Here is a 13889-nt window from a genome sequence, read left to right as displayed (position 1 = left end):
AAGGAATTTCATTAATACAAGCTACAACGTTTTTCCTACTATAATATTCATACTGGACATTCTAAAAGGTTTTTTTTTTTAAAATTACATTATAATATTCTCTCTGTAAGTGCATCCTTTATAGAACTTTAGAAAATAATTCTATTAATACACGCTACAATCTTTTTCCTGCTATAATATTCATACTGGACATTCAAAAAGAATTTTTTTTTAAAAAAAATAACTTTACTATTTTCTCTCTGTAAGTGCATCCTTTATAGGACTTTAAAAAGGAATTTTATTAGTACAAACTACAATGTTTCCTCTGCTATAATACCCCTAATGGACATTCAAAAAGGACTTTTTTTTTTAAACAACATTTCAATATTCTCTCTGTAAGTGTATCCTTTATAGAACTTTAGAAAGGAATTTTATTAATACACGCTTCAACGTTTTTCCTGCTATAATATTCATACTGGACATTCTAAAAGTTTTTTTTTTTTAATTACATTACAATATTCTCTCTGTAAGTGCATCCTTTATAGAACTTTAGAAAAGAATTCTATTAATACAAACTAGAACGTTTCCCCTGCTTTAATACCCTAATAGACATTCAAAAAGAAGTTTTTAGAAATAACTTTACAATATTCTCTCTGTAAGTGCATCTTTTATAAAACTTCAAAAAAAACTTTATTAACGTAAATAGCAATTTTTACGTTGCAGATGCCCAGTAATGGAAATTGAGAAAATAATTTTGTTAATAACATTAAATGTTCACTTGTAAGTACCTGTACATGCCATTAGAGAAATCTAGAAAGCAGTTATATTAGAACTTTACAACATTCTTTTTACAGGTTTCAATACATTACTTTTATTAATACATATCACAATATTCTCCTTCCAAATACCCTCTAATGGAAATTGAAAAAGGAATATTATTAGTAACACTAACACTACAATATTTTCGTTACAAGTATATCCCTTAATATGGAAGATGATAATTAGGGGAATGTATTAAAGGGGTAATATTTATTAGTGGTGAAGCGGGGGAGAAATCAGATATTTTCATCCAGTAAAGCAGGAACATATAGCAGGGAGAAAGATTTTTTTTCTGTATGTGTTAGACAATCTTTGTGTCTTCGGAACTCGTTTATCATTAGTACGATCATAACAAATTGATACAACAAACCAGACTATTGTATCTATAATACTCTTCATTTTACAATGGAAAAAAATCTTCAATTCATTGCCATATTGACAACAGTGCTGGTAGTGTTAAGATATCACGATTTCATGATGATCCCATAATTAGTACACGCTTATTTGTTTGTGAGCTTACATTTCTTTCTTTTTCTTCTGAAAAAATAAAATAAAATAAAGAGAAAATAATTTATGTCATTTCCTGGCTGTTACATTACTGAGTTATAGTCAAACATGAAAAAAGAGTCAGTGTAATAATGATTAACAAAGAATGTAGCTATATACTTGCGCGTGCCTTTTTTTCGCCCACACAGAAATAGGCGTTTTCACACTTGCTCCCATCTGCCACTCATTTCACGAGCATAATTTCTCAGAACAATATAAAGATAATACACCTTTAAGTAGTACTACTACTTCCTTCCACAGTTAATGATTATGTAGGTTTCCATTATATATATATATATATATATATATATATATATATATATATATATATATATATATATATATATATATATATATATATAAACGAAGCACAAAAGTATTCACTTACAAAGCAGATACATAAATATAGGTATGCGAGATACAACTTGAGATAGCGGGTAATTAGAGAACAATGTACAGGAACTTATCCTCTTTAACTTACTTCTTTAACTGACAAACACAAAAGTTTGCGTTGCCTGCTTTCTTGCCCATTGCACTCCGGGACAGAAGACACGCTAGCATACAGGAAGATACAACTTTGTCGTGCTTTTCCGATTGTCAATCTAATTGCTGAATCATGGTTTTAAGAAGAGTAGCACTTTACATACAAGAATAACCCCATCAGAGTATTGGATGATGAATGATTACAGCGTGATTCTGCTCTTGATTCTCGTTTTAGACCAGTGCTTCTCACTTTGACCTACGCTTCAGAGTATTGGATGATGAATAATTACAGTGTAATTCTATGTTTGATTCACGTTTTAGACCAGCGCTTCTCACTTTGACCTACGCTTTAGAGTATTGGATAATAAATGGTTACAGCGTGATTCTGTGGTAGATTCCATTGTAAACCAGCGCTTCTCACTTTGACCTACGCTTCAGAGTATTGGATGATAAATTATTACAGCATGATTCTGTGTATGCTTCTCGTTTTAGACCAGCACACTTCCCACTTTGACCTACGCTTTAGAGTATTGGATGATAAATGATTACAGCGTGAGTATTGGATGATAAATGATTACAGCGTAAATGATTACAGCGTGATGATTATTCCCATTTTTCCTTCTATAGCACTATGTAGAAGACAATTTCTTCGTAAGATACGCCTAATCCAGTTAGCCTTTCTATGATGGCCTTCTATTTTTCAAATAATCGATCAATTGTGTTCCTGTTCCTAGCTTTCCTTCCATTTTTCCTTCTATATCACTACGTAGGAGACAATTTCTTCGTAAGATACGCCTAATCCAGTTAGCCTTTCTATGATGGCCTTCTATTTTTCAAATAATCGATCAATTGTGTTCCTGTTCCTAGCTTTCCTTCCATTTTTCCTTCTATATCACTACGTAGGAGACAATTTCTTCGTAAGATACGCCTAATTCAGTTAGCCTTTCTATGATGGCCTTCCTATGAAGGATGCTGGCTAGACGCTTCCTCTTCTTTCCTATCCGTTTAAAAACATCATCATTTGTTAGCCTTTCTGTCCATTTTATATTCCCCATCTTCCTTCAACACTACGTTTTGAAACTCTCTAAACATTTCTTCTCCAACTTCCGTGATGTCCAAGTCTCTGAACCATACTGAGCAATACCAAAACATGGAGCACTTTAAACAACTTCTACCTTAGTCCAATAATAAGCCGGCTAGTTAAGAGTGATCTTACCTTGTTGAATACTTCTTTGGCTATGGCTATTTTTGGCCTGATCTCTGTGGTACAATAAATATTTCTCGTCAAAATACTTCCCAAATACTTGAAATTATCGACTTCTTCAAATTCTTTTTGTTTTATCCTGACCTGTAAGGGCGCATTTCAACGAGATATTGTCATGACTTTCGATTTTTCGATGCTGATTTCCATTCCATATACAGTAGTTCCCCAGTGCCAACTATTTTGCAAGCATTTCGTAAAGTCCTTCTTCGGTTTTAGCTATAATAACTGTATCATCTGCATACCTGATCTTGTTAATGATCTGACCCCCAATCTTGAAATACCCAATTCCCATTAAAATTTCTTTCCTTAAACATTCAGTGATTGTTGAATAATTGGAACGACATACTACATCCTTGTCTGACTCCTCTTCCAATCTTGGTGCATGGGGTCCCTGGTTCGATCCCAGCTCGCGCCAAGTGAACTTTGTGTGTGGACAAACACCGTGTGCGTGGGTTTCCTCGGGGTTCTCCCGTTTCCTCCTACTTTCTTCATTCCACTATCTCATTCATTTCTCATCATTACCGCCTCCTTTAGCCTATCCGGCATAACCATGGGGACGTAAAACTCAAATATTTTATTTCATTTTTCCTCTTCCAATCTTCACACTATTGGTTCCTCCTTCATTCAAGCGCAACTTCTCTCGTTGTCTTATGTATAAGTACAAGTCGAATAATTGAATACAATGCTTAGAATAGAAGAACTTAATTTTGAAGATCAGGGAAGTAGCACAGAAAATAAATATAAAAAAGATGAAAGTGATATTCAATAGCTTTCCAAGGAAATCAAGAATGAAGTAGTAAATTAGAAAAATTGCATACTTACGTCTATCTGTGACAGAAGATATCTACGGATAGTAACATTATAGAAGAAACTGTCAGACGCGTATTAATTTAGACTGAAATATATTGGAAATGAACAGCGTCATTTTGAAAAACCAAATATCAATGTGTCTACAGCGTATAATTCTTTATGGATGTATTCTGCCTGTTTTGACATATGGGTTGGAAACGTAGATACCAACAAAATCGGACTTATACTGCGTGCAGACTACACAACGAAGTATGAAGAGATGTAGGCTAGGAGTTACCCGCAAAGATACGAAAAAAAGAACCTCAGATACAAGGGAGGCAAAAAATAACTGCAATTTCCCGATATAAAGCGTGGACTTTATTTTATTTTTTTGAAAACAACTTCTTTTATAATAAAACTTTAATCACCTTCAAAGTACTCTACACTTTGGCAATGTTATCCTCGGGTCGCGCATTTGAAGGACGAGCGGTACGAGGCTGATCTTCGATGGTCATTCCCCTCCCCCGTTTAAACCGAGCAAATCATTTGTACACTTGCGTCTTACTGACTGTGAACGTATGCTCTTTGTAACCTACGTTCTTGCCGAGTAAAAAGCAAAAGTTCATAACCGCACGTTGTTCGCGAGAATCTACCATTATCTTCGTGTCACATGTGCACTACAGATACACAAACAGAACTGCCGAACAAACCACACTCACCGTTGTCGGTTGACTCCACTTGGCATACTGACTTGGGACAGATTCTCCCACAGCACCCTAGCCGCGCAACCTCGTACTACAAGTACACTATACGCAGGAGTACGATCCCGGTTATTTTTGGGTCCTCCCTCGTAGATTAGAAAGGTGACAGGAGCGACGGATATTATCGTGAAAATGAAGACATTAACATGGCGATGAGCAAGATATATTGCAAGAAGAAACGTCAGTCGGAGAACAAAGGCAATTCTTGTCTTATACCAAGATAGAAATGGTCTAAGAAATATCCTCTTGCATAGTCGTGGACACGAGTTAGACTAGTGCTGTCGAAATCGTTTTTTTGAAAAAACGGAAAACCGGTTTTTGAAAAAAGTGAAATTTCATAAAACCGAAATGTCGGTTTTGAAAACCGCTTTTGTGGTTTCTCTTTTGAAAACCGCTTTTGCGGTTTCGGTTTTCAAAACCGTTTTGCGGTTTCGGTTTTGAGAACTGCATTTGCGGTTTCGGTTTTCAAAACCGTTTCTGCGGTTTCAGTTTTCAAAACACTTTTGCGGTTTCTGTTTTGAAAACCGCATTTGCGGTTTTCGGTTTTCAGAAAACCAGTTTTCACAAAAACCGAAAACTGAAAATTTCACAAAAATTCGACAGCACTAAATTAGACATACCATCATACAGCGATGGATTGATAGTGATTGGCGTATAATATTTCAATCTACAGTATGGGAAAATGTATCAAATAAAGAAATCGTTAACATTCAGAAGGTACATTCTAGTGACACAGTTATCTTCAATCTTTTGGCCTGTAGCGACAGCCACGAATTGGTTTGTCCGTATGTCATTGAATAGTATCTGGGTACAAGATGTTGATGTATGAAGGTTGTCAGCCATGATAGGTGTTCCTTAGCAAAAGACACCCATAAGAGCACTTGAATGGCCTTGAACTCAACGATCGTGACCTCAGGAGTTCCGTGTGGAAATGTGACAACAAATCTAGTCTATCAACTGTCAGCACAATACTCATACTTCTTTTCTTTTATATTTGCATTTGAATTGTGAACACCTGAATATTGTGGATTCTGTCAATATAGCTTATATTTGACTAAGCGCCTATTTTGTTTTCTAACTAAAAACTATTAGATTTCAATACAAAACTTATGTTTGTGACTTGTCAGTCTGTATGGATATGATTCGATTTGGGTCTTAGGTCCGTTTTTGAGCACCTCCTGTTTCAACTTTAACCCGAAACACAGGTTAGTATCCGAGCTAAGGATCTTCTTTGGGAACTGGCCCGGGTACACGTCCATAAAAACGAGCACGTTTATTACTCAGCTACGGAAGAGCACGTGGCTCTTGCCTTCGGTGAGAGCGGTTCCGGGTTCGATTTCCGGTGAGGGCACTCGGTCGAAAAAGTGTAAAAAGCTTTTTCAGGCCAGACATCCTGAATGAGGTTTTCCGGGGTTTTCCTCATTCACACCAGGCAAATGTCGGAATGATACCTAACATGTAGGTCCCAGGCCGCTTTCTTGCTCGCCGAGGGACGTCATCTCTCAAACGTGAAGTTCTAACATGGCCATAGATGCCAAAAGCCCAGAAATCTAAATTCTAAATCGGTCCTAAATGAGAAGAGCACGTGGGACCTTGTTTAAAGAGGGATCCGAATCAGCAACGAAAGTACCTGTAATTGATATGTGGTTAGCGTATGCATCTTCAGTATATGCAGGATACTTCGATTCCCGAGTCTTCAGTATATGACTTCGATTCCCGACGGGAGCATGTGATTTGGATCCCACGTTAAGCTATAAGTTCACGTCTCATATAGCCTCTGTGCTGAAATCAATGCTAACTTTTAAATCCAACCAATCAAGCGAGTACCAACTGCTATGTCCAATAAGTGTACGAACACAGAACTGACTTTTAAACAATATTAGAACACCTTACAGATTACTATTCACCAATCACAAGTCGTTTCTAACCGTGTCCGTGTACTCATTGGACACATCAAAATTTCAGATCTTAATACTGTTTAAAAGTCTTTCCTGCCCATATTGGACACATTAGAAGTTCAGACCCTAATAGGCCTACTTTTTAAAAGTCTTTTCTGTCCGTATACTCATTGGACTGACACACAATCATAGTCATACGTCTTGCGAATAAAATCAGAAAAATAAACACACTGCTGAACAAGACTGCACTTATTTAGTATAAAAACACATTTACATGTGACGTTTCGATCGTCCAGCCAAGATCCTCATCGAACGTCACATGTAAATGTGTTTTTATATTAAATAAGTGCAGTCTTGTTCAGCAGTGTGTTTATTTTTACTCATTGGACATATCAGAAGTTCAGATCCTAATACTGTTTAAAAGTCGTTTCTGTCCGTATACTCATTGGACACATGAAAAGTTCAGATCTTAATACTGTTTAAAAGTCTTTTCTGTCCATATAGTTATTGGACATATCAGAAGTTCAGGTACATTTTGAACACTCTTGTGGTAGTTCGTATTCACTGTGCTATAGCACCTTTGGTGCATAGCTGTTTCATTTGTAAATATTTTTGTAATTAAATTAGTATTTAATATAATTTTAGTGGTATGAAAAATCCTTGGCCAAGGTACTTATGTATATAGTGCTAATTTCTTGCTTTGTTTTTATATATTTTAAAATGTTAAGAATCTTGTGTAAATGAATTCTTGTTATGCCTCTAACATTTTTTTTTATTTTAGCAGTTTTAGAAAGTTACAAAATGAGCTCTGGACTTGACTCCCCTATACGCCGTGGGAAGCTTCACTTTCTATTTTTCGTTTTTTTTTTTACAGGGAAGAAGGGGGAAATTGTGTGGAAGGCTGACCACTTGGCGAGAGGCTTGAGACTATATAAGTCAACCCACCCCTTCTTCCAGGATTCACTTCTTATAAGATTTTCTTCGGGGACTCTCTTGTTCCGGTAAGAGGGTTGTCTCTATGTCCAGACATAGGTGAATAAAGTTCTCTTTTTTTTACCTTAAGAATTTTTGGACGGAGCGGGCGGAATGAGCTGCTCCTGATAGTTTTGAGCAGGTTTCTAAGTGATGAAGCCTGCGACTTCGTAAACAATAGCTAGATCATTATTTTTTTTAGGGACATAGGCCAGAGTAGCCCAAAATGAGGGTTTCTCTTTAGATTTTAATGCTGGCACTGGTTCTGTCTGAGAGAACGACTTGGGCAGTTACCTTTTCGGTGCTTGCCGGGATGAGAATTTTAATGAGGTTCTCGGATGATTTTAAGGGCTCGGGAATTCACGAAGGCTGGAGCGAGGCTTGAGTTCCTGTTCGAGTCCATAATAATAATTTAAGGTTCTTTAGAGAAATTAGAGGAACTTGTTAGGAGACAGCAGGCCTAATAGTGGAGGTCTCTGCCTTTAGGAGAGCTTGTGGTTACAGAGCGAGTAACCTCATGGTACAGATATTTTAACTAGTCAATAAAGAGTTATTCCAGGGCAATTTCAGGTTTTTATTTAAGCTGATACTCTTTTGTCGACCTTAGTTTATGTTTATAAATTTTTTCCTTGATAGGCTGGAGAAGCGACGAAGGGGGAGGCATTCCTCCCATAATCTATGAATCTTGGCTTCTTTTTTTTTCTTTTTTTTACTTGTTTATTACTTTGACATACCCCTAGAGAGCTAAAGAAGCAAGATTCCCGCTTAATACTCTCTTCCAACCTTCCTTGTTACTTCTGTGGATATAAGGTGGCGGATTGATAGGAAGGAAGAGAGAGGGCGGGCTAAGGAATAGCATAGAAGTGGGGGCTCGTCCGGGATTATAACCTCGCAGTTGTAATTAAGATTTAAAGATATATTTTCTTCTTTCGTTTCTTGTTTATGGGTTTTAGTGTCCTTCGATTAATTGATATTTGGTTGTTTTCTTTAGCCTATGATTTTAAGGTCAGGTAGAACAAGAGGGCAGAAAATGGCGAGTCAGATTGATCTAAGCGCCTTAAGCTCCGAGTTAGGCTTGGAAGGAGACGAGAATACTAGTACAGAAAAATTGTTAGAAGCTATTAGGAGGCTGAAAGTTAACAGCTCACGTGGAAGCGATGAGAGCGCCTCCGAATGCAGATGTCGGCGCAATTTAGATCTGCCGGAGCTTAAACTGGCACCTCCCACGTTTTCTGGTAAGAAAGGGGAGTTACCTTTTGAGTTTTTAGACGGGATAACGGAGTATGCGAAACAAAAGAATCTTAGTTTGGATGATTTACTCGAGTTCGTTATTCCCAGAGTTTTGACAGATAATGCGCATCACTGGTATAATTTCAAAAAGCCGTTTGACAATTTTAGTAATTTTAAAGATAGTTTATTGCAAGAATTCTTTAGTTTCACCTATGAATCAGAAATAGAGTCGTTAATTAACTCTAGGGTCCAATCACCAGACGAAACTCTGTCATTCTTTATCAGAGAGATGGCCGTTTTGTTCTCTCGTGTAAAAGATCCTTTGCCTGAGAAACAACAAGTGGCGAAAATTGTTGAGAAGGCACATCCGAGTTACAAGAAGTTTCTTTTCGAAAAGAGCTTTGATACGTTGAAGGAATTAGAACGGGAATCCTTGAAGATTCAGTCCCTTCTATTGTCTGAATTCACGTACACCCAGAAGTATAACATTCAGGAAAGCAAGTCAATTAAGCATTCAGTCGCAGCGCTTACTGGGTTTGAAAAAGCAAAGGAAAACGAAAATGGAATACCACCAGTTACGTTAAAAGCTCTGGACCCTGGGTTCGTTCGCCGGACTTCTGAAATAAGCGCTTCCGGTAAGAAGGAAGTAAACAAGGAAGGAAAGGGGGAGGAGAAGAAGCAGATTCAATGCTTTTCATGTGGTAACTATGGTCACCGTCGTAAACAATGTTTTAAAGCACAGAGAGAACGAAGAGACGAGAAGAAGGTTTCAGCTTCTGTTAGGAAAGTCACCCCTCTAAATCAAAGAAACCGGGAACCGTTTTTGTATGGTTACGTACAGCGAAATAAGACTTTCATGTACCTGGACAGTGGCAGCTATATTAGTTTGGTAGATGAAAATACTGCTTCTAAGTGGATTCAACGGGGGGCCAAATTACGGAAGGATAACTTAACGGTGGAATTAGCAAGCGGAAGGGCTACTTGCGTCGGGAAGATTACAATCCCGTTTTGCATCAAGAACAAGCGGTTTGTCCACACCTTTTACGTTTTGGAAAGTCTGGCATTGCCGGTTATTGCAGGTTTTGATCTACTATCAAAAGCAGGTATTTCGCTTTTTCTGAGGGAACGTGCATGGAAATTTGAAGACGAAAATTTCCTAACACCCTTTGTGTTTCCCAGAGAAGAGGAAAAGAAAAACTGGTTGCCTCCAGTTTCAGTAGGCTTGATACAAGCAAGCAAGAAAAGCCTTGTAAATACTAACCATAGTCAAAACATAGTTACTGGGTCGAGTCCCTCGGCCAAGAAGAAAGTCATAAAAAGCAGGGGGAGGGAAGCTACCCAGACAGCTCATTTTAGGTCCTCACAGGGAAAAGAGGGGGAAGGAGAAAGAAACAAACAAACAGGTCGCCCCAGACCAGGAAATGGAAAAAGACAATTTTTCAAGAAAATGCAAAAAAACGGACAGACTCTCTCCTCGCCTGTAGAGGGGGGAAAGCACAATTAAGAGAGCCTCTTTTAAGATGTAAGATCCTAGGGGATGAATATCTAACGTTTTTGGATTCAGGAAGCTCTATCTGTGTAGTATCACGGGAGATAGCAAATAAATGGATAAATAAAGGCGTTAAATTAAAGAGAAAACCTTTAAAGATAGCTCTTGCCTCTGGAACGACGGAAACAGAAGGCTACGTTATTGTATATGTTAATTTCTGCAAGTACAGGGTGAGACAAAAGTTTCACGTCCTCGCCTCGTGTACAAGACCCCTCATAACTGGCCGAGATTTTTTGTCTAATGCAAAAATCGCTCTTCATATTTCGGAATCCGGATGGTCAATCAGTAGCGGTGAGGATTCTATTTGTTTATTTGACATTCCTAAGGCTGAGAACGTTCAAAAATGCTCGGAAGTCGCTGCCTTAGAACCGGAGATTGATCAAATAGCTGAAATGCTTAAGAGCGTAGATTTGGAGCCAGATCTTTTTGAGCGTTTGAAGGAAGTTCTTTATGATAACAAAGAAGTTTTTTCAGAGGACCCCGGTCTAACTGATTTGTTGGAACACGAAATTGTGTTGAAGGATACCCGCCCCTTTAGTGCGAGGTTACGCCCTCTTTCGGAGGAGAAGAAGAAGATTATGAAGGAACTACTTGATGACATGGAGGCAAAGGGAATCATTAAGAAATGTAATAACTCTCGATGGGTTAGCAATCCCATTCTTCACAAGAAGAAAAATGGAACTTTTAAATTAATAATGGACTCCAGATCCTTGAACAGAGCAACGGAAAGGGTTACGATGGGAATTCCGGGGATGATGGAGGCTCTTTCTTATTTAGGTGATAAAAAGTACTGGATATCTACGGATCTCAGCTATGCATTCGCTCAGCTTCCTATAGCACAAAACAGTCAAAAATACACAACCTTTTTGACTCATTTCGGGACTTACCACTTTCTTCGAGGATTTTACGGGTTAAGCTCCCTCCCGTTTAGTTTGAACCGATTGATGCAAGATGTTCTTAAGGAACTGTATTATACGAAGGTCGTAACATATTATGATGACGTAATCCTGGGTTCGAATGATAAGGAGGAGTTATTAGAACTCTTCTCGGAGGTTTTAAAAAGATTTAAGAGGGCAAACTTAACGTTCAGTCCATCTAAGACGAAACTGTTTACGGAAGAAATTCAGTTTCTTGGCTACCGTGTTTGTCACGGAAGAATATCATGTACTGATGAGAAAATTAAAATGGCCGAACAGCTACAGAGACCTAAGAATGTTAAGAAACTGCAGTCAATTCTTGGGTTTTGCCAGTATCTTAGATTTCAGATACCGAACATGGCAAAAATAGTAAGCCCGTTGACCGATCTTTTAAAGCGAAACAGTGTATTCAAATGGGAAGCTAAGCATGAAGACGCACTAAATGCATTAAAAAGGGAGATTGCGCAAAATAGGAAGCTTTTATTGCCCCGAATTAATGAAGTTTTTCATCTGTTCGTCGATTCGAGCGGGACTGCCGCCGGTTATGTTTTGGCACAGAAGGATGAAAATGGAAAACTTTGTGTTGTATCATTTGGGTCACGCAAATTCAATGAAGTACAAATGAAGTACAGCACGTCTCATCGTGAACTACTTGGAATACTTCTTGGTTTAGAGCGTCACGAACTTTATATTATGCACAGTCCGATGGTAGTTGTCCATACAGATCATCGATCGCTTCTTTCGCTTCTAAAAACGACGAAGGCCCCTCCTATGATTACTAGGTGGGTTACTCGAATTTCTAGATTTCCGGTGGTGCTCAAATTTGTAAAAGGCGCCAAACACTATGTCGACTATTTAAGCCGCATCGAAGACGGTTTTACCGAACCAGAAGATTTTGAAGGTTCAGAAATTTCTAATGAGCTCTTGCCACTTCAAAGTGAGACCGACGCTGGTTTCTTAAAAGTGTTAGGTGAAGATGGACGGCTTGTTGATGCAGAAGATCTCCAGAGTGAGGAGATTTTTATCATCGACAAGCAAGTTAGTAAAGATATTAAGGAGGTTAAGAGGAAACTCAGAGAAAGAAAGAGGGATAGTATGAGGACGCTTCCTAGGCACATAGAAGTTAGTCCCAAGGAGAAGAGAGAAATGCTTTCTGTCTTACCTTTCTGTCTTATAGTGGAGGTAGAAGGGGACGACGAAGAAAGAAACGATTCTCTCAATTACGAGGACATTATTGTTCCTGCGAGATTAGTCGAGCATCAGGAAAAGGATGTTTTTCTAAAAAGATTGCTGGCTTTTATTAGAGGTGAAAGAAATGCTATTCCCAAGAAGCAGATGAAGAAATTTAAAAACTGGTCTAAGGGAACTTTTATATCGGACGAGGGAATTTTAATTAGGAAGATGCTTTTTGATGAAATTGAGTTTCAGTGTGTGTGGGTCCCCGCTTCACTGCGAGCCATAGTTTGTGATAGAGCCCACAACGCTGAATTTTCCGGACACCCTCATCCCAGGGAGACGTTTTCTCGAATTAGAAAACGATATTTTTGGCTGGGAATGCATAGGGATATTATGCAGTTTTGTAAAAGTTGCGTGGTATGCGCTAAGTACAAGGACTATGGCAAACGAAAATTTGGTTTAATGTCCAGTACACTGGAGTGTGTGGCCGGCCGTACAGCCTATGTAGATACATTTGGACCCGTGACTCGCTCTAAGAACGGAGGTTTCTCATATTGCCTTATTGTTATTGACAGCTTCACCCGATATGTGAATCTATTTCCATTAAGGAAGATTACAGCAAAAGCGGTTTCGTCGTGCTTGGTGGAATTTTTTTGCAGACACGGTGTGTACCGAAAGATCATCAGTGACAACCATCAAAGCTTTTCTGGGAAATTGTGGACGGAAACTTTACGCATATTAGGGTCGAAGAACATTAAGATTTCTCTATACAGGCCAAAGGGGAATAAATCTGAAAAAGTTGTTAAGGATTGCAAGATGATGTTGGCCATGTATAATGAAGAGCATGACCAATGGGCGAAAGATTTGAGATTTATTGAGTTTGCTCTAAACTCGAGAACATGTGCGGCCACTCAATATACTCCTTTTGAATTGCATTATGGTCGCAGTGTATCTTCTCCCTTGGACCCACTTTTGTCTCCAGTTGAAAGAGAAGAACAGAGCGAGGATTCGTACCCCCGCTATGCGTGGGAAATTAAGTCTAGGGTTAAACGGGCTTTTGAGCGTGCAAATGAAATTCAAAGGAAGAGACACGCCACTCAGAAAAGGATTTATGACAGGTCGCGCTTGCCTAACCCCTTCAGAATCGGACAAAAGGTGTGGGTGAAATCAGTCAGGCTTTCTTGCCTAGCGAAATCTGTTACGAAGTCGTTCTTACCCAAATACGATGGTCCGTACGTAATAAGGTCGAAGCTTGCAGAAAACACTTATTTAGTCAGGAATGTCTTTGACAACAAGGAAATAAGGGTCAATTGTGACTTCTTTAAGAAGTTTTATGAGCCCCCGGCCTTTGCAAGACATCTTCCTGAACAGAAAGAAGACTACCATGTGCCGAGGAAAAAGGTTAACAATAGTTGTGAGGGACACACGCGCTTGAAAGTCCCGGAACAAAAGTATATATAGGGATTGAGAAAGCAAACTTTCCACATCATAAATTCGTTATTGGCG

At 38.5% G+C, this 13889-nt stretch overlaps 1 protein-coding gene across 1 annotated transcript in view; it reads left to right on the top strand.

Annotated features, from left to right (window-relative positions):
• Samuel (SAM-motif ubiquitously expressed punctatedly localized protein) overlaps positions 1-13889 on the top strand; it is a 486265-nt gene that overhangs the window by 106777 nt on the left and 365599 nt on the right. The gene's annotated exons all lie outside the window — the stretch shown is intronic.

Source organism: Thermobia domestica, chromosome 15 (assembly GCF_964235325.1).
Source record: "Thermobia domestica chromosome 15, izTheDome1.hap1.1, whole genome shotgun sequence".
NCBI classification, from domain to species: Eukaryota; Metazoa; Arthropoda; class Insecta; order Zygentoma; family Lepismatidae; genus Thermobia; species Thermobia domestica.
The sequence above is the reverse complement of the archived record's forward strand: the minus strand, read 5'-3'. Positions and strand labels throughout refer to the sequence as shown.